Consider the following 23,050-nt stretch of genomic DNA (forward strand, 5'->3'; position numbering starts at 1 on the left):
CAAAGCGCAGTGGTAGGCTCCGGCCCGATTCTCACAGGGTTACGGCACCTCCTGATCTGTGTGAGAAGATCTTCTTCTTAAAGGAAACCCGGGGGCCGTCATAACCCCCGCAGGTCGAGTTTTTTTAAGTCGAACTTAAGATTATTTGACTCTGACTTTGACCAGATCTAGAATTGAGTACTTTTTTTGAGGGAGGTAGTATTTTGTAATAAACCTATTTAGATACACTTATATTAATACTATATTATATACATATAGTCAAACTTAAAAAGTTTTGACTCATTAACCCTGACAAGTTGCGTCCCCTAGTACCACCCGCCAGCACCATGAGCATTGTCCGTCCGTGCCGCCGCACGTCCGTATGGGTGAACCTGCCACGCCATGCCACACCCTCGTTGGCGGCAGTGATGGGTGGAAGGAACATGAAGAGAGAGAGAGAGATTAGATGGAAGGGGAAAAGGGTATAAGGGAGAGAGGGAAAGAAAGTGAATGGTAGGAATTAATATGAATCCACACAAAGAAATTGTGAATCATATCAAATATAATCTAGAGTTAAATGCATGGATGGTCCATCAACCTGCGCTCTAGTTTCACTTAGGTTCATCAACTCTGAAAATGGGTTTTTGGGTCCATAATCTTTGTTAGTGGTGCATTCCTAGCCCGTACCTCTTTGTTTCAGTTTTTTAACCGATGTGGCTGTCCATCGTGGCATCCAGGTAGGTGGTGTGGTTCCCCTGCAACGGCCTGGGCAACCTGTTAGCGTTATTGCCGCCGTTCAGCGTCATCGCCCGCGAGCTCGTTGTTGTCACGCCGCCGCTCTCCATCATCGGGCCCTCCTCGTCGATTGGGTGCTGGTGCTGCTGCTGCTGGTCCGCTGCCGTGCCGCCCATGTTGTCGATCTACCCGCAAAGCTGCATGAACTTCTCCTGTAGCAGCTTGGCGATCCTCCGCCCGAACGTCTCGACGATGAGCGCGTCCACCATGCGCGTGTCGATCACGGCGTTGAGGTCCTCCAAGTAGGAGCTAAGGTCCTCCAGCGAGTTGTACTCGGAGCTCTTGATGCCCTCGACGCCGCGAGCGATGGCGAGAAGGCTCTTGATCTGCTGGAAGTTCTCTAGCTCCGCGAACGCCTTGTGCTTGGTCAGCTGTGACTCAGCGTGGCTCGTCCGCGGCGTCAGCAGCGGCGACTGCGGCAGGCTCCCCGACGACGGCGTCAGCGCGCCCTCCAAGAAGAGCTCTGTGGACGGCACGGTCATCAGCTGGGACAATGGGTCATGGTCGGCGGCGTTGTTGGAGTCTGACTCGGACGATGTGCTCGCCCTACCACCACCAACACCGAGGGAGCCACCGCCGCTGGTGTCGAAGCAGGCGAGCACGCGGTCAAGGACCTCAGCGATGCTGTAGGGTCGAGATGGCGACTAGAGGGGGGTGAATAGTCATTTCTAAAACTTAATCACGTCGGCTAAACGAAATAAGTGTGGAATTAAAACTATCGGTCTAGCCAAGACTACACCCCTCTATCTATGTTCTCTAGCACCTTGCAAAGATCCTAATTAAGCAACAAAGGTACCGGGCTAACTAGAGCTCACCTAACCAATTTTACGAGCAAGGTCACACAAACCTATGCCACTAGTATTTCAAGCAATGAGGGAGCTTCTATATATGCTAGTAAGCAAAAGCACAAAGCCAACTAAGCTCACTAGCAATGCTCAATAACAATGCAACCAATGCCAAATTAGAGAGCACAAATACTTAGCTACACAAACTAAGCAAGGTGACTAACAAGGTTACACAAACCAAATTAGCCACACAAGGGAGCTACTTCTATGCTACACAAGCAAGAAGGTAACTAGTGAGCTACACAAGCTAACTAATTACAAGAGCAACTACACAAGCACAATGTGTATAAAAGTAATTACAAGCTTGTGTAACGAGGATGCAAACCAACGGGAAGAACAAGGTTGACACGGTAATTTTTCTCTCGAGGTTCACGTGTTTGCCAACACGCTCGTCCCCGTTGTATCGACCGCTCACTTGGTGGTTTGACGGCTAATTGGCATCACCCGCCAAGCCCGCACGTCGGGCACCGCAAGAACCTACCCCGAAAGTGAGGGTAGCTCAATAACACTCTTTACTAGAGTTGCTCTTCACAGCTCCCGCGGGGCGAGCATAATGCCCCTCATAAAGCTCTTCTTCGGAGCACCGCACAAGCTTCTTGCGGGCTTCAACAGAGACCACCACCAAGCCATCTTGGAGGTGGCAGCTGTCGATGTTTGACCATCGATAGCCTGCCATGGGGGTCCCCGGGGCAGTATGTTCGGGCTTCAGCGTATGCGGAACTCGATAGTTAACGCAAGAGACAGTCGATTTTATCCTGGTTCGGACCCTCGATCTTTGATCGAGTAATAGCCCTACGTTCAGTCGGCATTAGCCTTTGCATTGGATTGATCGTACAGTGTTGTGTTGTACAATTGTTGTCTGAACTCTAGACTCCCCGATCTAAGGAGCCCTGCCCCTCTTTATATAGTCAGGAGGCCAGAGTCCTAGTTGGTTTACAATGAAGGTTCCTAGTAGGATTACTGAATAATACTACTACTAAGATTACATGGGAAGAATCCTAGTTAGACTAGATCTTCTCTCTTCCTTATGGGGTATCCTGTGGGTCCCGCATCGACAAGCCCCCGAGCACTTCATGGTTGAGCTCTGGAAGCCTCGTCTTGTTCCTTCAGGTCTTGTCGAGTAGGAACAAGCGTTGTCCGAGTGCTTTCTTGAGTGAAACCTTGTAGCGATTCTTGGGATCTTTGAGTGATGAGTGCTTTTTGAAGAAAAAGTACATCCATCTAGGTGTAGCCCCTGAGCCTCTTGCTATTTGGAACAAGGAGCTGGAGGATCTTGTCTTGAAATTGCTCTGATTCTTTGTTGAAGTTTTGTCAAAAAGAACTCGGGTATGGCTCGGTCCGGGTTCTTTTCATCATAAGGTCTTAAAGTGGTCTGTCTTGAAGAAGTCTTTTGGGTGACGTGCGCTTTTTTGAAGAAAAAATGCACTCACTGAGTGTAGCCCCTGAGCCTCTTGCTGTTTGGAACAAAAAGTTGGAGGGTCTTGAATCTTATGTTTTTTGGAAGCTCCTGTTTTGAAGTAGTCTTCTGAGTGATGTTAATCAACTCAAGGATCTTGAATCTTCACTCAACGCGCCAGCTTTCGATGTTTGACCACCGATAGCCTGCCACGGGGGTCCCTGAGGCAGTATTCGGGCTTCAGCGTATGCAGAACTCGACGGTTAACGCAAGAGACAGTCGATTTTATTCTGGTTCGGACCCTCGATCTTTGATCAAGTAATAGCCCTACGTCCAGTCGGCGTTAGCCTTTGTGTTAGATTGATCGTACAGTGTTGTGTTGTACAATTGTTGTCTGAACTCTAGACTCCCCGATATAAGGAGCCCTGCCCCCCTTTATATAGTCAGGAGGTTAGAGTCCTAGTTGGTTTACAATGAGGGTTCCTAGTAGGATTACTGAATAATACTACTACTAAGATTACATGGGAAGAATCCTATTTAGACTAGATCTTCTCTCTTCCTTATGGGGTATCCTGTGGGTCCCACATCGATAGCAACCTCCAAGAGTAACAAGCACCACCGGCTTGCATCTCGATCACCTAGTGCCACTCGATGCAACCTCACGATGCAATCGCACTAGAATCGCTCTCTCATACAATTGGATGATCACTATCAAGCATATGTGAGATGGAGGGCTCCCAAGCACTACTCCACAAGCCACCAAGGCTCTAGTGTGCTCAGCTACCACCCCAAGGCCGAGACCCTTTCTATTTATAGCCCCATGGGCTAAAATAGCCGTTACCCCTTCACTGGGCGTTTTTCGGGTTGACCAGACGCGCCAGTCATATCGACCGGACGTAGGACCTCAGCGTCCGGTCAATGGATGCTCGCCATGTGTTGCCTCCGTTCAACCTCAGTCACTTGATCTCAACGGTCAAGTGATGACTGGACGCAGCTGCTCAAACTAACCGAACGCAGCAACCACAGTGTCTGGTCATTTCTAGTAAGGTACCAGTCGCGATAGGACATGTCTGGTCGGTCACGATCGGACGCAGCATCAGCGTCCGGTCCTTCTCCAACTTCTCTGCATCGCCTACGTCACCATATGTTAGCCTGACCAGACGCACCATGCCAGCGTCCGGTCACTTTCAGCGCCAGCGTCCGGTCAAAGACCGATGCCTGCACACTCTCTGCTGCCACTGACCGGATATAGGACCCCAGCGTCCGGTCACCACGTAACTCAATGTCATGTCTCATATGCAATAAGCTCCTTCATCATCACATGTGTGAGCTTTGCAACATCTCCAAACCATTTTTACCTTCACGACATATGTTACTCAAACACATGTACTTGTGGACTAATCACCTGTATATCTCACATAAACACAATTAGTCCACCTAGGGTTGTCACTCAATTACCAAAACCACACAAGGACCTTTCAGATGCACAGCAGGCGCCGGTCCGCGTTGTGTCCCTTGGCGTCGCAGTGATCGGCGAGCATGCACACCACGAAGTGGCCCTCGACGCACGCCATGGGGATCTCAAAGTCGTAGATGCATCAGATCATCCGGGGCTTCCCATCCACGATGATCTGCTGCGCCTCTGGGTACCGAGACGGGATCTCTGCCAGGTTCATGGCCACGTCGCCGCCTAGGCACGCCAGCCCGTCCGGGTGGATGTGGATGCTCGCCGTGTCCACGCGCTCCACGATCTCGTCCACCGTCGTCTTGCCATGCCAGGTGATGGGCTTCTTTTTTGTAGGGCTGTCGTCGCCCGCGTCAGCGGTGGCGGTGGTCTTGGTGGCCGTGGCGGCAGCATCCCCGGAGGCGTCACCCACGCCAGCGGCCTTCTTGCTGATATTGTTCTTCTCGGTGGGGGAAGGGAGCTTCTTCCACGACGCCATCTTGCCGCTGGGGGAGTGACCGTCAGCCGTGGCCGATCCGTCCCCGGAGGACGGTGAGAAGATCCTCGCCGGGGAGAAGTCAACGGTGAGCTGCTTGTGCTCCAGCATCCGCCGCCTGATGAGCCGCTCCTTGAGCTCGGTGAGGCTGGAGGTGCTCTTGCGGCCGAGGTCCCCACCGTCGACGTGGATCGGGTAGAGCCCGAGGTCGCTGAGCTGGTGCAGGCCAAGCACATTGCGCCTGACGTCGTCATCGTCGACGCCGGCATAGCGGCACCCACCCAAGGCAATGCCCTTGTGGAACTACAGCAGGCGGGTGTAGTGCGTGAGGATGAAGAGGATCTGCGTGTGTGCCTGCTTGGGGAGCTCCTGTCGGCGGTCGTCTAGGCCCTGCACGACGCCCTCGTAGTGGGTCCACAGCTCCTCGGGGCTCATCTCCGCGCACCGCTGCGCCACCACCAGCAGGTCCTCCAGCGTGATGCGCCAGTCGTCTGGATGGTGATCCTCTGCCTCCATGCCGTCGCCGTCGCCCGCCCGCGCCAACACGTCGACGAGGTCCCCCGTGAAGACGCCTAGCTCGCTGTCCACCTCCTCCTTGAGGCGGATGAACTTGGCCCGGATGGCACCATCTTGCGCATGGCCGGCACGCCGCATCCTCCTCCGCCGCTGCCGCCGCCTCGCGAGCTCAGCTCGTGCGAGAAGCTCTTCACTTTCGGCGCTCGTTGGTGGCGCGCAGGATCGTGCGGAACCGCGGCGAGTCCATCTCCCGCCCGCCGCCGTCCACCATCGCCGCTGGCCGCCCGCGTGCGCCGCCACCACCGCCGCCGTCCTTCACGATGGTGAGCATGCACGTACAGGAAGGTGGACGCGATGGTGAGCATGTGGTTGCCTAGGCCGTTGCAGGGGAACCATACCACCTACCTGGACGCCACGATGGACAGTCACGGCGGTTAAAAAACTGAAACAAAGAGGTATGGACTAGGAATGCACCACTAACAAAGATTATGGACCTAAAACCCACTTTCAGAGTTGATGGACCTAAGTAAAACTAGAGTGCAAGTTGATGGACCACTGATGCATTTAACTCTATAATCTATTAGTGGTTTCTTGCTGACATTCCACGTGTGAAAACTAAATGTAGGCCCTGTTCGCTTATCTTATAATTCGTCTTTTTCAGCTTATTTTTTCAGCTAGAACAGTGTTTTTCACTCACAACAAATCAGCCGGAATAGTATTTCGGCTTGTTTTTCAGAAAAGCGAACGGGGTCGTAGTTTCAGAGGCCGGGGGTGATACCAAATATGCTTATCCCTTTGTAATGGTGACTGGTTTGGAATATGAGACTTTAGTCAAGTTTATAAGACCCACATGAATATCAAGAGATTAAACTTTATTACATTCTTTGACTAATAATTTAGCCAATTATTTTTTACCTATTATAATCTAAATTTTTATACAGTTAGATTTTTTTATCAAATGTGTTATATAATAATTATAAGTTTATAATCATAAACGAATAGTCAAAGTGTAATAATTTTACGACCGTATTGTATCAAACTGGACGGAATGGATCGAGTAATACATGACAGTTACATATACGTATACATATGTACGTGCATGTGCTACAAACTCGGTGTCGTAGGTGACAGTTGATCCAGGTACGATAGCACCAAAAGACCACCGGAGAGGAAGCATATCTTGTTGCACACCACATCTTGATCTTCCCTATACTAATGTCTTTTGGTCGACCAATAATTGACGATAAACAAACTGATTAGAAGAGCAAGAGCCCATTCTTTGTTTCTTTTTTTTTTTAAGCCGCGCGCATGACGTCTGCTAGTGCCTAGTGGTGGTAGACATTCGGAAAGAAAGAGACATAGAAACTGCGGATTTTGGAAGCAATGGGAGAGGAAAGTCTACGGCATTATTGACACGAGGAAGAAAGGACAACAAGGACACACAAAGGATCAGAGAAATACGCATGCGAGACATGCAAATGTTTTGTCACCATTGGTTTTTCTTCATTTTTGGTCTGCGTGCGCCGCGGGACCAACCACCCCATCATTGACTTGTGAACCACCCACCTGCGTCTGTGTGCCTAAACATTTCCATAGCTTTGGACCTTTTTGGTCGTAGAGCCAGTAGAGAGACAATAATAGGCACTATATATCTGAACGTTCAATTATGTTCACTTTTGATAATATAATAATTTGCAGTAGAATGTTCTGCAGGACTAGACACACACTATGGATGGATGGGTGAACATGAACCGGCTCTGCTAGCTGCTACTGCTAGCTCGGTCTTTAGAAAGAAAGAAAACGGAAGAAGAATCTGCTGCATGCACACAAGAGAACAAAGGGTAATTCATCACTGTGGTAGTTGAAAGGTTTGGTGTGGGCACTCCCCACACGTGAACAAACTTCATTTCTCCTCTTCTCACTAGTCACTATCACACAGCAGACAATTTTTAGAGATGGTCAAAATCAATTTTAAAGACGGGTTTCGAAACTGTTACTACATCATCGATCACCAAAACTATATACGTGCCCAAAAGGCACAAATTTGCAACGTTGTAAGCTTCACTACTTTTTTTTTCATGGAAATTCAAACGCGTAAACTCTTCCCTCGCACATCTCCCTCCAGTCACCACATCAAACATTATATGTAGGATGCTATTTTTCATATCAACATTTATAAATCTTGTACAGAATTTCCGACTCCTAATAAATGATTTACAAAGTTTTAGATCATGTTGGGTGTTACATTTTTTGTGTATAGGGCGCCTCTCCACCTGAGGTGTAAAATTCAGAAATCTGATTTTTTAAATATGAGAACTTAAAACGTATATTTGAGCCCAGAAATGATCCTATATAAAAAGTCATCAACTATAAAGTTTTAGATCTTGTCAAGCTCCAAATTTTGATACAAAATTTGTTTTCAATCAAAGTTTATTTAAAAAAGTTATAAATTTAATTGTTCAACGGCTATTTCAAGAGCGGGTGACTTAATTAATCGCCCATAAAAATTGATTTTTAAGGGTAGTTGAAATCATCACTTTTATAAGGAACCGTCTCTAAAAATATATCATTTTTAGGGATAGTTTTATTTTTTAACCACCTTCAAAATCGATTTTAGAGATGTTTTGTATGCTACAGTGCTGCATAGTATCATTTATAAAGGCGGTTGGTTAAGTCAACCGAAAGCAGGAAATGTTTATAAAAATCATCTCTCTAATAGTGATAATATAAATATATGAGAGGAAAAGCATCAGGATGTTCAATGCGGAGACCCCCAACCCTTCCCCGACCTGAAGCCCCCAACCCCGCCGCCGGCGCCCCTCTCCTGCGCCCCCTCCCCCTCCTACTCCGCCACCCACCCCTCCCCAATCCTCCCCGCTGAAGCCTCCTCGCGGGACGCGCCGGCTGGGGAGACCAACCTTAGCCTGAGCTCCCCAACGCCGCCGCCGGCGGTAGCGCCGTCGCCCCTCCCTCCCTTCCCCTCCATCTCCCCCACCCCCACCGCCGATGCTACCTCGCGGACTCCCTCGCTGTCCCCGTCCTAGCTGCCGCCGCCGGGCACTACTGCCGCGGCCACCACGCCTAGGTCCACGGCCGTGGTCGCCCTAGGGACGCGCGCGGACTCTGGATCTGATGGCCACGAGTCCTCTGCGGTCCCATCGATGCAGTGGCCGATGAGCCCGTCTCCGGCGCCACCTGCTGTAGCCGCCCCGCCACCGGGAACAGACGACACTGGCGCGACCAGATCTACCGCGTCCACGCCACCCCCGCGGCCGCGGGGGATGATGCCGCTGTCGTCGTCGTAGCACAGTGCGCGGAGGCTGAAACAGGGGAGTGTGCTACCTCCGACCTCGACGCCTTCCTCGTTCACCCACCTGCCCCCGCTCTAAGCCCGTCGTCCACCCTTTCCCCACAAACCGCCCCCTTCCATCCTGGGGGTAGCGCGGCGGGACACTCCAAGGCCCGTCGTTGGGCAGACAACGACCTCGTTGACAACTCCAATGCGGAAGAGATGCCAACCACCTCCACGCCCCCTACCTGGACGCGGTTCGTCAGGAGACGCAGCCACCGAGGATGTCGACGCTACCTGCGATGTCCCTACCGCGCACCCAACCTTTGGCGTCGGGCTATGGCGGTGCGACGGCGGGTCGCCAGGGTGTTGGGCGAAGCCGAGGAAAACACAGTTGGCCATGCCCACAGCTGTTGTACGACATGCCGGCTCGGCCAGTGGAGGGCCGCATCCCGGCATGCCACCGCCTCGAACACCGTGGACGGGTCTCCGCCCCCCAACGCCAATGGGTGGCGGGAGATCCTCCACCGGCAGGTGACGCGACCTACGGTCGCCTCGGTTGAGCCACGAGGGCCAGCAAGCAGAGGCCGACTGGCGAGTCATCGACCACCGAGGCGCATCCCGGCAGATCTTCACGACAAATGCCTCAATTGCCTCTCCTCCGCACATCGGGCAGCAACTTGCAAGCTGCCCCAGCGATGTCTGCAGTGTAGGGGATTTCGATACATTGCGCGCGACTGCAAGCAGCTAAGGCACTTGGGCTCTCGGACCTCAGGCAATGCAACAGCCATGGGTCACCAGTCGTAGCGCCCTCTTGGTGGCACCCGTAACGTCGGCTCTGCTGGGCCAGCGGACCATGGTGGCTCGCACGACTCTGGTGGGGTCAAGTCGGGCAACACCGTTCCTGCTACCAGTGGTCGCCGGCGCCTGAGGCGGAGGCGTCACGGGCGGACGGCAGGGGTTGCGCATACATCTCTGGCCTTCACCTCGGGTGCTGCTGAAGCTTAGCCTGGGCACGGTGAGCTGTCCAGTGAGCCTAACCCATTGATGCTGACGCCGTGTCCGGACGCCATGCATGGTCACGACATCATGGAGGACCCGACATTGGAGGAGTTTGCAACCTCTCTCACCAGCAATCAGATCGTCGTGTGGCCTTCTCTTGAGCGCATGTTGTCACCTCCGGTGGCCCCCAACTAGAGGCCCCGACAGTGACGGCCCCCCAGCTGGAGGATGAGGACCCGGCGGCAGTGGTTTCCAGTGCGTTGCGGACACCACCTCCGCGCCCCATTCACTGGGCAGTGGATTCACCGAACCTCATGGTGGATGCTGGCCCTCCCAATTCACCGCCGGTGGATACCCACCCGACCGTGGACAATGACGACTCCGCCAAACGCCGCCTCGATAGCTTCATCAGCGAAGTGACACGTACAATGTTTTTCTAAACGGTAAACGGTCTTTACACGGTCGCCCTTCGTTTAGCGTTTAGGCTATTTACACGGTGTTTAAACGAAGTTAAACGGTCTAAACGGTTTTGTACTTAAAAAATACATATAATTATATATGTGCATGTAAAAAATCAAGTATTCTAGCATTTATACATATTTATCCGAGTAAAAATCAATTATTTTAGTATGTATATATATTTATGCATGTGAAAAGAACCAAATATAGATATTTATGCATGTAATATATCAAGTGTACACATTTATAAATATAATAAACTTAACTATACAAATTTATCCATACAAAACTGAACTAGATTTACCTCGTGTTCACCTAAACGACCGTTTAAACAGTTGTTTAACCAGTTTAATGCTATTTATCTCCGTTCTTTTTAGGCCGTTTAATTTCCGTTTACCCCCGTTTGCCGTTTACTGGCCGTTTAAACGGCCGTTTAATCCGTTTAGGCGAACACTGGACGCGTAAGAGGGACTCTCCACTAATTCATGAGCCTCCAAAGCAGCCTCTTGCTAAGCCAGTGATGCCGTGGCGGAGCAGATGGTTGGCGGCTCAGCCCCTCTCCCGAGTACCTACTTTCAAGCGAGGTGAGGTGTTGATCATGCAGCGTATAGGCTTCACCAAGGGTCCATCAGCGCCATCCGCGTCGGAGCTGGAGGCTTATGGTAGGCTCTTCGGCGGCGACCTGACTGCGTCCGAAGCCGGAGCGCTGGACGAGCTCTTCCCGGCTGTTCGGTCCAGGCAGCCGCGAGGACACAAGACACCTCCTAGGTTGCGTCGTTGTGTCGGTATTGGTTGTTTTCCTTTAACGTAATATCGAATCTAGAGGTCTCTTGTTAGGATGGTCCAGCTACGGTTGTGTTAGGTTGACCTCCTTCGGCGCTCGATGCAAACGCGTTGTATGTTTGTCTAAACTCTTATGCTTAATACAACGATACGCAAAGCTTTTGCATATTCAAGAAAACAAAATATAGTGAGAGCCACAATCCTTGTGCTTATTCAATTCCAGAGAACCACACTGGTAGTTATACTGCATCATAAAAAAATCAGCAAAGCAAAGATCAAACAATATCTCTGCAGAGGAAAATGTTTTCGCAAAGTCATCGAACCAAATCTATGCGCATTATATAGTTTTGGATCAGCCGCGTTGACAAATAAATAAATTCCATGAGACTGAAAGAAACTCCTAGGAATGCACTGGAGTAGTGGAGTTCCATGAAGGAGGAGGAAACGGTTCCTCGACTCCACTGCCGAGCAAAGTGTAGGTTGTGTGGGGTTCACACACAAGTGCTTTGCCTCCAATAATTCGGGCAAAGCAACGTCGTGAGGTAGCTATGCTGCAGCGAAAGGGTTTTTGGTTGGTGGGTGGAGGTCAAACGTCCAAACCCTAGCTAGCTCAGTGTAGCTCCCGAGAGGGGAGGGCTCCTGAAAAATACTTTGACAACAGAGAGAAGGTATTCCCTTCCATTCAGATGGGGACATTGGAGCTGTCGTATGTAGTGCAATGGAAAGGTGAGCACTCAGTCACCAAGAGTGAGCGTGTGTGTGTGTGGAATTTGCCGACGTCCACCTCATTCGGTTGCGAAATTTTGTCAAGTACATAGAGTACGGTACTATGGTTTTTGTCAGACATACCGGAAGAAGATGTGCAGATCAGTCTGTGGCTAGAAGGTACATAGAGTACGGTACTTTCTCCTTTGCGTTGCTTCTTTCTTAATTTTCCTTCTCTGTTCTTGCTGTTCTCTATCTAAACTCTGATTCTACTCCACAAATCCGTCAGGTTCTTGACACGGAGCCTGAGACAGTTTTAGTCACGGGTAAGGTAACCAGTGGTGGACACAGACTAAGATTCAAAGGGCTGAGAGTCATTTGTAGAGAGAAAAAAATGTTTTGATATGTGACGACTGACAATTGTTCACGGGCTCGATCAGGGACGGAGCTATATGTAGAGAGACCATGCAAGCCAAAATTTAGTGATTATATAATTGAATTTTTACCACATATACACGTCCTATATGGTAAAAGTCTCTACATTCACAAGGCAAACGTACTCATGCCAAAATTTAGAGAGAAAAAAAAACAGTGGTTGTTCATCAGTGGCGGGGCTATATAGGATATTGTGGGTGTGGATGCACCCACGGGAAAAAAAAATAGAATACCATTGAGCAGATCAATTTCTCACCATATTTACAGGTCAAGTCTAAACATATATAAGACAGGCGCACCATCCTCCGATTTATTCTAGCTTGGCCACTGCTGTTCATCTCTATTCTTGTTCATCTCTATTCTCTACCCTCCAAACAAAGAACTGGGAGGGGGAGCAGAGAGAGAGAAAAAACCTGGGTGGGGATCGGATACATACCCCCAAAAAAAAAGGCGGCTGTATGCAGAAAAGCAGAGACAGAGAAGTCACAGTGAGACCGATCGGTGACAAAAAGTTGACGAATCCAATCCAATAATTCCGAAAGGAGGGACGAATGAAGCAGGGTCGCGACCACGACGAGCATGATGCAGGCAGGACTAAGCATGGAATGGAACGGGGCTTGGGCAGTGGCCACCACGCCTCGCCGTCGCTGCCGTCGGCGTCCTCCTTTGCCCTGCACTGCACGGAGATCGTACGTGAGCGAGCCTTCCAGCCATCCGTCTTGCAGTAGCTAGCTAGGGACACTAATAAGCTAGCTGCAAGCAAGCAAAATCTGCATCATAAGATATTGGGATACATGGCTGTCCGACGAAAACGACGAGCCTCCAATCATGGACGGAGGCCCCCGATCGATCTGGTGGATGGTGAGAATAATAATGGAGAAAAAAAGCTCAGGCTTTGACGACGTTCCTCTTTTCGATCCTCCGGTGGATAGGATAGGAGTGCGGACAGCTAGGGTCAGATACCCAGCTGGTGGTGGGCAAATGCATGATTAAAGGCGGATCGAGTCATTATTGGTTTTGTAGCAGATAGGCTCACTGCTGTGGCTGTGGGTGGTCGTAGGTTTCAGAATTCACTCAGTGGAAGGATCGGAGGCAGTCCCTAGCTGTTCCCTAGCTACCAAGGTGAACCAAAGTGTCATCAGCTGTCAAGTTCAGTCATCGCTCATCAGTAGTGTGATGGGATTACATTGCAGTGCTATTACAGTGCGCGATATGATTCCTGTCGAGTCATTCATTCATTACGCAGGTGCTAGAAAAGGCATGGAAGATTGTTGTTAGCCTCTTTTTGTTTTGGTATAATTTTGGGGTTTCTTGGTTGGGATCAGGAAGTGAAGGCATGCACATGAGGATGCCTTCAGAAATGAAACAATTCTGAACCCATGTTAATGCTATTATGTATACCATATCCGCCAGTGAACATCATGCATTATTGCATCAAGTGTTTCCTGTTGGTTGCAAGTTCAAGCTTGGTAGCTTAGATCCACCTTTGGTCGTCGCCACACTCCTGAATTACGCAGGGAACGAACTGGTGGGACTGACTGAAGCAAGGACAGCAGCAGCAGGTCCAGAGAACAATGCAAAGAGGAGGCAGTGTCATGTATTGGGCCGCTCTGTGGGCCTAGCCCATGATGACAACGGCCGAGAAGATGCAATTGGACGCCCAATTCAATCGTGTTCTGAAAAAAAAAAAGCGAACCCGTCGGCCCAAGTTAAGTTTTGCGGCCCGCTCGGTGGTTTTGGGCTTCGAGTTTCTTTGGCCCGTTTGCTCGCCACCGGATCGGATCAGCGTCTTGTTGGGGGCTGGGCTGCCTTCTTCTCCCTGACCCTCCTCCATGCGGATGGTTCTGTTTCAGTTCATCAAAGGCAGTCAAAGCCGCCTGATGATCATCTTCTAGCTTAATTAGCACTGGACCGCCATTGCTACCTGCACTGCACTGGACGCCAACACGGATCACGGATGCAGAGACGACACAGCCACACGCTGATGGCCGTCCGGCAGCGGCAGCGGCAGCCGATTCGATCGAATCGGCATGCGTGGATATGGAAGCTGCCACACCTCTCCACTACTCCACACTGCTAGCCAGTACAGGACTCCTAGCTTGCTGCTTGCTTGCTTCTGAATCTGACACGGCGGCATCTGCATCTGCATCTGCATCTCAGCATCTGCATGAGCCCTCACGTCAAGAGAAAAGAAAGAAAGAAAGAAAGAAGCTACTACTGCTCCAGTAGCTAGCAGCAGTACTGTAACTGTGGAGCGAGCTGAGGAGAGCCTGAAAGCTCCTGGCTGGCCTGCAGCTAGCTGCTGCTGATGCCCTGGCCCTGCCCGTGTGGTCTGGTCAGTGGTCACCGTCTCTCACTCAGCTCATGCACGACGACGACGACGACGCACGGCTGCACGCCTCGATACGGTACCGGTACCAGTAGCAGTACCACTCGCTCATGCATGCATGTCTCAGGTACAGGTACATACACGGATGCGTGTAAAAAGGGCTCTGTCTCTCTGTCAGTGTGATATGGAACGGCAGATGCATGGTCTCCTCTGTTGCTCGTGTACCGCGCGGCATGGCTTCCTGCTAGCTGCCAGTGTGTACTTTGACGGTGTTCACTCCACGCCACCTCGTCGTCACGTCACTGACTAGTTCTATGAACATGGACGTGCAGATGTACCACTACATGTACTAGAAATATGCTCTCTCCCAGAGAAGACAAATATTTTTAAGTTTCATTAGATTTATAAAAAGATAGTGACCTGTTCGCTTGAGCACTTTTCAGTCATAGAACAATGTTTTTATCCCACAATATTTTAGCATAAGCATCAGCATAAGCTAAATTTCAGCATAAACGAACATGACCAGTATTGGCATTTTTATTTCTAGATAAATTTATTATGAGAATATATTCCAAGTTTAATCCTACCGATACTCAATAAACGTCATAGATACTCACTCCATCCCACTCCGTCTCAAAAAGAATGTATTTTCTAGCTTTAGGATGAGTCAAAGTTTTTTAATTAAGTTTGACCAAATTTATAGAAAATAGTATCAACATATGTGTCTGCAGATAGTTTGACCCGATTTATAGAAAATAATATCAATATATATAATGATATTTATTTGGTATAATAAATATTAGTACTTTTTGCAATGATTTAATTAGTTAAACTTGAATTTGCTTGACTTCTTGAGAAGTGGTAATTGCATTTTTTTCGATAGCAAGAGTATTAGTATTTTTTGTATATGGTTGATCAAACTTAAAAGTGTTTGAATTCTTGAAAAATGAAATATATATTTCTTTTGAATGGAGTATTATAATTAAATTTATGATGTGTACCTGGTCCATCATTATTATTAGTAGCATTTAGTTTGGCAGCTACTACTTGCATTGCTTGTGAAGGAGCAAGACTGGATGACTGTGATATCTCATGCATGCTTCCTGCGTTCTTATGGCAACTAGAGTTCTACTGGGTGAGGAACTACAAGAGTACACTGCACACTGATGATTGTAAGTCACTACGAATTTCCTGGATTATTCTGATGAATTGCCATATAATAATTGCACCACCATATATCCATGGAGCTAAAGCATCATATTTAACCTAACAAGTTCCTTATTATCATATATTTCATCCATCCCAAAAACTTGACATTATAGAATTTTTAAGACATTAACATATATAGAGCTGAAAATGAACCATGTGCCTATACTTATTAGGGATGGTTCCTATAAAAAGGTCAGTTGTAATTTGTTAACACCTTAGTTAATTGCCACAATTAAGATCCTGGCAACAAAAAAATCAGCACACAGCTCAGGCAAATGTGGAAGAGAATCAATTATCTTGATATCAGAAGGAGCGGATCTAGCGGCGGGGCGAGCGAGGTTCAAGCCCCTCCAACCGCCAACTCGGCGAGACCCTACTAAAATTTCTAAACATGAAAGAGATAAAGGATAAGCTCTAGAATTTAATGATGATTTGAACACCCTGTTTTGTAGATTTCCAGATCCTCACTGCCTTTCCAAATGCTAATTAAAGCGACGTGTTTTTCTGGGAAAAACAAGATCAGCAACGAGTTTGGCAAAAACGCAAAATGAGATGAAATCCTATTGCAAGACAATAATGTGTGCAACATACAGCAAGAGAATCTTTAGGGGTTTGGAGGCATTGGAAACACCATTCGTCTAGCTCCAGCACGCGCTAACATATTGCCAAGTCTCCAAATTAAGCCCTTGTTTAGTTCCTGGAATTTGGATTTTGGGGCTACTGTAGCACGTTCGTTTTTATTTGGCAATTAGTGTTTAAACATGGACTAATTAGGCTCAAAACGTTCGTCTCGCAATTTCCCACCAAACTGTGCAATTAGTTTTTCTTTTCGTCTATATTTAATGCTCCATGCACGGACCGCAAACATTCGATGTGACAGATACTGTAGCGCTTTTTTGGATTTTGGGTCCAACTAAACAAGGCGTAAAGGTGTAAAGCATCTTCTCGACACAAAAAATAATAAGCATGGTACAGCACGCACGCGCATGTATGGGGAAGCTCGTATATATGCTAGCTAGGTTGAAACAGCAAGCAGGTCAGAGCTAATAGCTGGTTATTCAATATAGCAACAAGCTTACACCAAAATCAATGCATCGATCGGTGTCAAGGCCTGAACAATATACTAATCTAACTTATACACGTATGTATCCAGTATCCTATAGTATCTTCTAGGTTCTGACATGATGGTGTAGACTGTAGTATATTGTATACCAATGCAAGATTATAAAAGAAAGGATTAAGTGTATTTTTGGCCCTCAACTATTATGTTTGTCTAATTTTAACCCTCGACTACAAAACCGTCTAGTACCGGTACCCCAACTGTCAAAACCGTTCACTTTTAGCACCTGGGCGGGAGCAAGGCTGTTTTAACCGACGTTGAGTGGGTTTGACCACGCCTCCCTCTCCACGCTACACAACCTGACAAACCGATGTTGGGGCCTCTGTTCTTCCCTGCCAGTTGCTCAAAACCGGGAAGTGCATGAATAAAGGTTGTAGTTCTAAGTGCAAGCTTGCGGCTAGTAACTTGAACGGACCAGAGTGCCACAGTGAAATCTAAGAAACACGTACGCCAAAAATCGTGCAACACTCTGTTTCGCCCGGTGTCCTCGATCACCACGTCCGATCGTCGAGGGCCGAGCGCTTGCTGGCCTTGCACCGTGCTGCCTCGCCGCGTTGTCATAGCAGTTCGCCTGGCCGACCCGTTGTCGCGCCCGTGCCGTGGCTGAGCCGCTCTAGCCTCGCCCTGCTGTCACCACTTCTCCGGTCGCTGCCCTGGCCGGTCCTACTGACCTGTTGCGCCCGCGCTACCCCTGCTGCTTGGCTGTCGTATCGTGCTGCTGCCTCGCTACCGCACCCGACTGTGCCCTTGTCGTTGCAACGCTCGATGGTTGGCTGGCTGACCCGCTGCCGCGCTTGGCTCTGCTACACACGGGCTCTGCCACGCTGAGTTGTGTGTCTGTCGCGTCCGCGCCATGGCTGAGAGCCCTGCCGCCACTGCGTGCCTAGTTGGGCACAACGCTGCACCCTATCTCGTCCATGCCGAGCCATCATCTGCGCGTGCACGCGATGCCGCTGTCATGGTTCCGCCGCGTCAGATAGCCAGGGCGAGCTCTCTGGTGCACGAAAGCCGGTGCGACCGCGTCCACATGGTAGCTAGGAACCTCGGGAGGCTACGTGTCGGGTTCATAAATCCAGGGTCCCTTATGAACCGGCTTCCCAACAAAGGCACGGCCCGACAGATAACATTGCGAACGACGCGCAAACTCTTGGGCCGGCCCAAACACCTAAACGACAGGCCAGAAGGACAATCCAATCTCCGATAGAAAGTCCTGGCCGAGGAGGAACGACGCCCGCTTCCGACTCCGGCCCGCCTCTCCAACCAGAAGGCCTCATAAAGGAGGAACAACGCTCGCTTCCATCACCGGCCCACCTACGGACGGCCTCTCCGACCGGAAGGCCTGGCCAAAACACCACTTCCGACTCCAACCCGCTTCTCCGACCAGGAATGCGTTGAACCCCTACTTATAGCTACTCTCCGACTGGAGCAATCAGAGCCGACTGGGACCGACCGACCGCGGACGCCCGCTCGGTAGGGATCAGGAAACGGATGGAGAAAGTAAGGCAAGGCACTCTAGTCAACCGTAATACCAAGGACCGTACCATGTACACCTGTAGGACAGTACCCTGCGACCTCCCTGGCATGACAGAACTGAAAGCAGTGTTGTAAGCGCCGACATTTTCCCCTACAGTGTTGTGGGCGCCATCAACTTCCATACCAGACAAATACGGTAAGGCTCCCCCCACGTGCCTCTAAGGCATCAACAGTGTTGTGGGCGCCGACATTTACCGTACCAGGCGAACATGGTAAAACCCCTTGCATGCCTCTAGATATCAACAGTGTGGTAGGGACCGACGTCTGCTATACTTGAAGAAGACGACGCAACTTCCCACACGCATCTGACATTAAACAGTATTGTGGGCGCCTACCATGATCTTGTACCTGCCGGCGTGGGCAGCAAGACTTAGCAGCATACGTACTCTCTCCCTCTCACTTGTAAGGCCATCCCCTTCATCTATAAAAGGAGATGAGCTCTCTTCCAATGAGGAGGATCGATCAGTTCACTTACGTTGGTTCACCCTTTGTAACTTTAGACACTCTAAAGTTATACCGAGCACACGCTCGAACACTTAGCACATAGCGGAGTTCCGTCACTCTCGGCCCTTCAGACCAGAGTCCGACCGGACCTTTTGTACCCCCCATCTTTCTCTCTTCCATTTGTAACCCCACAACAAACTTCGAGCACCTGGGCTCAGGAATAAAGTCACCGACCAACTCAAACTAGACGTAGGGCACGCTGCTTGAACCAGTATAAACCTTGTGTCATTGAGTGCTAGGCCACCTCCGATCACAACGTACAGCAAAACTATAAATATTTACGTGTTGGTCACTTTCTGCACCGACACTACGTGTAAGAGGAATTGAAGAGAGGTCGAGTGTAGGTGACGAATTTTGGAGACGGAAACGACGAGCTCGGCTGCGGCGCATGGAGGCGGCTTCCGCGGCAAGCTCGGTTGCGGCGCAGGGAGGCGGCAACCGCCGTAGCTTGCTCGCGCACTATCGTGTTGCTCGGGTGCCGTCGCCGCCACTTGCTCGAGCACCACCGCCATGCTCGCGTGCCGCCGCCGTAGCCTGCTCGTGTATCGCCATGCTGCTTGCGCGCTGCCGCCGTAGCATGCTCGCCGCCGGTGATGGGAGGAAAGAGAAGGGCCAGTGTGGCACGATCAACGCCGAGGCCAGCGCCACCGCGTCGGAGGGAGTAGCGCCCGTGAGGGAGCAGCCCCCGCCCCGCCTCGCGCGGAGAGAGGAGGCGTCGGGGAGTGGCCGTGAGGATGGAGAGGAAAGGGTTTAGTCGATGACGCGTGGGACAAAACAGCCTCACCCGCGCCCAGGTGCTAAAAGTGAACGGTTTTGATAGTTGGGTACTAGCATTAGACTGTTTTGTAGTTGATGGTCAAAATTAGACGAACCCAATAGTTGAGGGGCCGAAAGTGGACTTAATCCTAAAAGGAATGAAGCTTCACTGTCTGGCCCTGTTCGCTTCTCTTATAATCCATCTTTTTCGGTCAGACCAGTGTTTTTCTCTCACAACAAATCAGCCGGAACAATATTTTGTCTTGTTTTTTCAGCGAAGCGAACGGGGCCACCATATACTTCATTCATGTTCCCAAGAAGTGGACAAGATCTGCAAGCATCTCTAGCTATTACATACTGAGGAGTAACGTGTCAACAGTTTGATACTAGTGTTTTATATTGTTTCATAATAAAATATATAAATCATGCATGATGACAGGCTCTGCTGTAGATTGAGCTTTTTACATATTCACAGAATAAAGAGCACAGTATTATTAGCAGCTAGATAGCATGCAGTAGGTTGTAGCGGTGCCAATGTCAAGCTGCCAACCATAGTATCAACAAATTTTGATCATTTTCTCAAGAAAGCGGAGCAAAAAAAGCATATATAAGCAATTTCTTGCACACATCCTCTTCAGATCAACTTATTAATTTCATTGGTTCTCCCAAATTAAATGCAGCAAGAAACAGTTTTTGCTAATGAAAGGAAGAAGAATAAAAATGTACATGCCACCATTCCCATAAACTGAAACCTATATATGTAGGAGTAGGACCAATTATTGCATCGTTTGGAGAGCAAGGAGCAATACAAACCTACTTGAACAGTGCACAGTGTAATTGGATTCCTTCTGGTAGATCTACATGTGTGTGTGTGGTGTGTGTGCGTGTGCGTGTGCGTGTGGCAACAATTAATTATACATGGCATTCATTTCTTTCATGCATATGGTGGTTTATATGATGGTTATTTGATACTGAAAATTTCATTGGTCTGCACTCTACAGAGAGAGAACATAGTTAATAGAGAATCTGGTTGCTAAACTAGGAATAAATATAATGAAACCTGTTGTGATGCATGCTCTTATTCTTGTAAAAGCTAAAGGCATATGGAGTACATATATACATAGACTAGAGAAAACATGGTGATGTGTACACAGAGCACAGAAGGCGGTTTTAGTTAGAGCATGCACACAATGCAAGTAAACAAACAAAAAGAAATTAAACAGCGGTTGGGTAATATTAAGTATCTCAGAACATTGTGTTGCATGAAGCAAAAGGAGGGAGATGTAAGAAGAACTGAAGCAAATTAAGGACTGGATTATTCAGAGGGATTGAAGGATTTGCATGGATGGGATGAGAGGGGAGCAGATCGAGATGCATGCCCTTTAATGATGGCAACTTTTTCCCTCGAGCTCACACATGCACCATCTTGTTTCATCAGTCAGCTCATCACAGGGTAATTATTGCGAGGGAAAGAGAGGGGGGACTAGGGAGAGAAGAAGAATCAGAAAGATCCCCCTACCATACATGAGCCATGGGTATGTGTGCAGCTGCAGCTGCCCACTGGTCAGTAGCTAGTCGTCATGCAGTCATGCCCACCCATCATTACACCAATCTGTATCTCATGCAGGATGCAGCTAGCTAGAGCTACCCTCTTCAGTTTTCTTCACCATGGCAGCCACACCCACAAGATCTATCTATCTCCCCATATACGCCCAAGAAACTGAAACTGCAGAAGGAGGAACGAAGGAAAACAACAAAGCAAAAGTAAAAGGCGTATGTATATATTCAGCAGATGAGTTACCCAATTCAGATTTGCATGTACGTACCCCCAGCAAGCTAGCGGATGGAGCTCATCTGATGGAGGCGCGCGGCAAATCAAGATCATGGGGAGCCCTTCCTTTTGGGGGGAATGAAGCCTGGTCCGAGATCTACACCACCCGCGTCCGTCCTCTTGGTCTCCACGAGAGGGAGAAAGAAGAAGATAAGAAGAAGAGAGAGATGGAGATGGAGATGGAGATGGCGAAGACCAGAGGAGGAAGGAGCCGAGCGGCGGCGCCCCCGAGCCAGACAACATTCCCCTCAAAGACGAAAAGGCTCCTGATCTATACATGGAGTATGGAGTATCTCTCTAGCTAGCTTTTCTGCCATGACCTCGCTAGTTTTAGTTCTCTCTCACTCTGTCTTGCATCTTGATGATTCTATACCACCTCCTGTCCTTCACTCTTGCATCTCCGTGCCTCACAGTCACAGCTCGGTCCCAGCCTACCTCTCAGCTTTTTGGGCTATGAGATGAGGTGCAGGGAGGAGAGGAGAGGAAGGTAGAAGGGCCGGTATGTATATATGGAAGAGGAGGAGAGGGAACTGCAAGCAAGCTAGGAATGGATGGGGGCCGGCGAGTTGAATGGGCACAGGGGCAGTGGTGGATGTAGAACAGGATCGAAGAGGAGGCTGATCTCTTCTTCTTCGTCTCTCTATTTTTCTTCTTTCCTCCACCTCTTTTTCTCCCTTATCCTCCCCATATTTCATTGATGCGTCAGCCGTAGGGGGTCTGGAGCCCTCAGCCCCCTGTAGATCCGCCTCTGCACAGGAGGAGGACGACGAAGGGGAATTGAAGGGCGGCCCCGGCCCCCCACGAGGCACGGCTGGTTCCGGTCCCGGCAGTGTGCGCTAGCTGTGCTGCTGCTGGTGCAATGGGGACGGAAGAGACGAGGAGGAGGAGGAGGAGGAGGAGGAGGTCTAGGGGACGCATCCGAGTTATGGACCTCTGCCGTCTGCCCAGCACAAGAATTGCTACCTTCACCTACCCAACCTTTTCCCTGCCTTTTCTTCTTCAGCTGCAGTGTGTGACAACCTAGATGTGCCAAACTTTCTGTACCTGCTTGTAGCACCACAACTACTATGCCGTTTTCATTATATTCTTGCATTGCTTGCCTGCTTGGCGTGTACTGATGCATACTACCTGCCCCGCTTGTTTTTAGTAGCCGTATTAGGAATTTAATTAGGATTCGGAAAGCTTCGACTTTGACGGCCAAGAATGCTTATCATTGCCTAATAAATTAATGTTTCACCATAGGAATATTGAAATATTGATACACCGGAGTACTATATAACATACATACGATTTGACTAGTTATTTTATTGGCCAAACTATATGAAGTTTGACCTTTTAAAATCCTGATATGCATACTAAAATTTAATAAACAGAGGGAGTAATTGTAAGACTTTGATGTTTATATACAAGCAAGTATATATGTAAAAATAATTCTTCAACTAATTTTCTAGGTATATACACCGGTGAAAACAAATAAAAATGATATGGTATCTATGTAAGATCTTTTAGAGGATTCTCATGTTATATATTTTGATTTATGATCTCAATATTTTGTTTGAGGACAAGCCTAAGTTAATGTGTTTAAACCGAGTGTATAGTCCCTTCGACTGGTAATCTCTGGAGA

The 23,050-nt window shown here is 49.0% G+C and overlaps 1 pseudogene; it reads right to left on the minus strand.

The window, feature by feature from the left end:
- Nucleotides 1–633: 633 nt before the first annotated feature.
- LOC136525860 (probable serine/threonine protein kinase IRE) lies at nt 634–5,830 on the minus strand (annotated as a pseudogene).
- Nucleotides 5,831–23,050: the final 17,220 nt, after the last annotated feature.

Source organism: Miscanthus floridulus, chromosome 19, assembly GCF_019320115.1.
Source record: "Miscanthus floridulus cultivar M001 chromosome 19, ASM1932011v1, whole genome shotgun sequence".
Lineage (NCBI taxonomy): Eukaryota > Viridiplantae > Streptophyta > Magnoliopsida > Poales > Poaceae > Miscanthus > Miscanthus floridulus.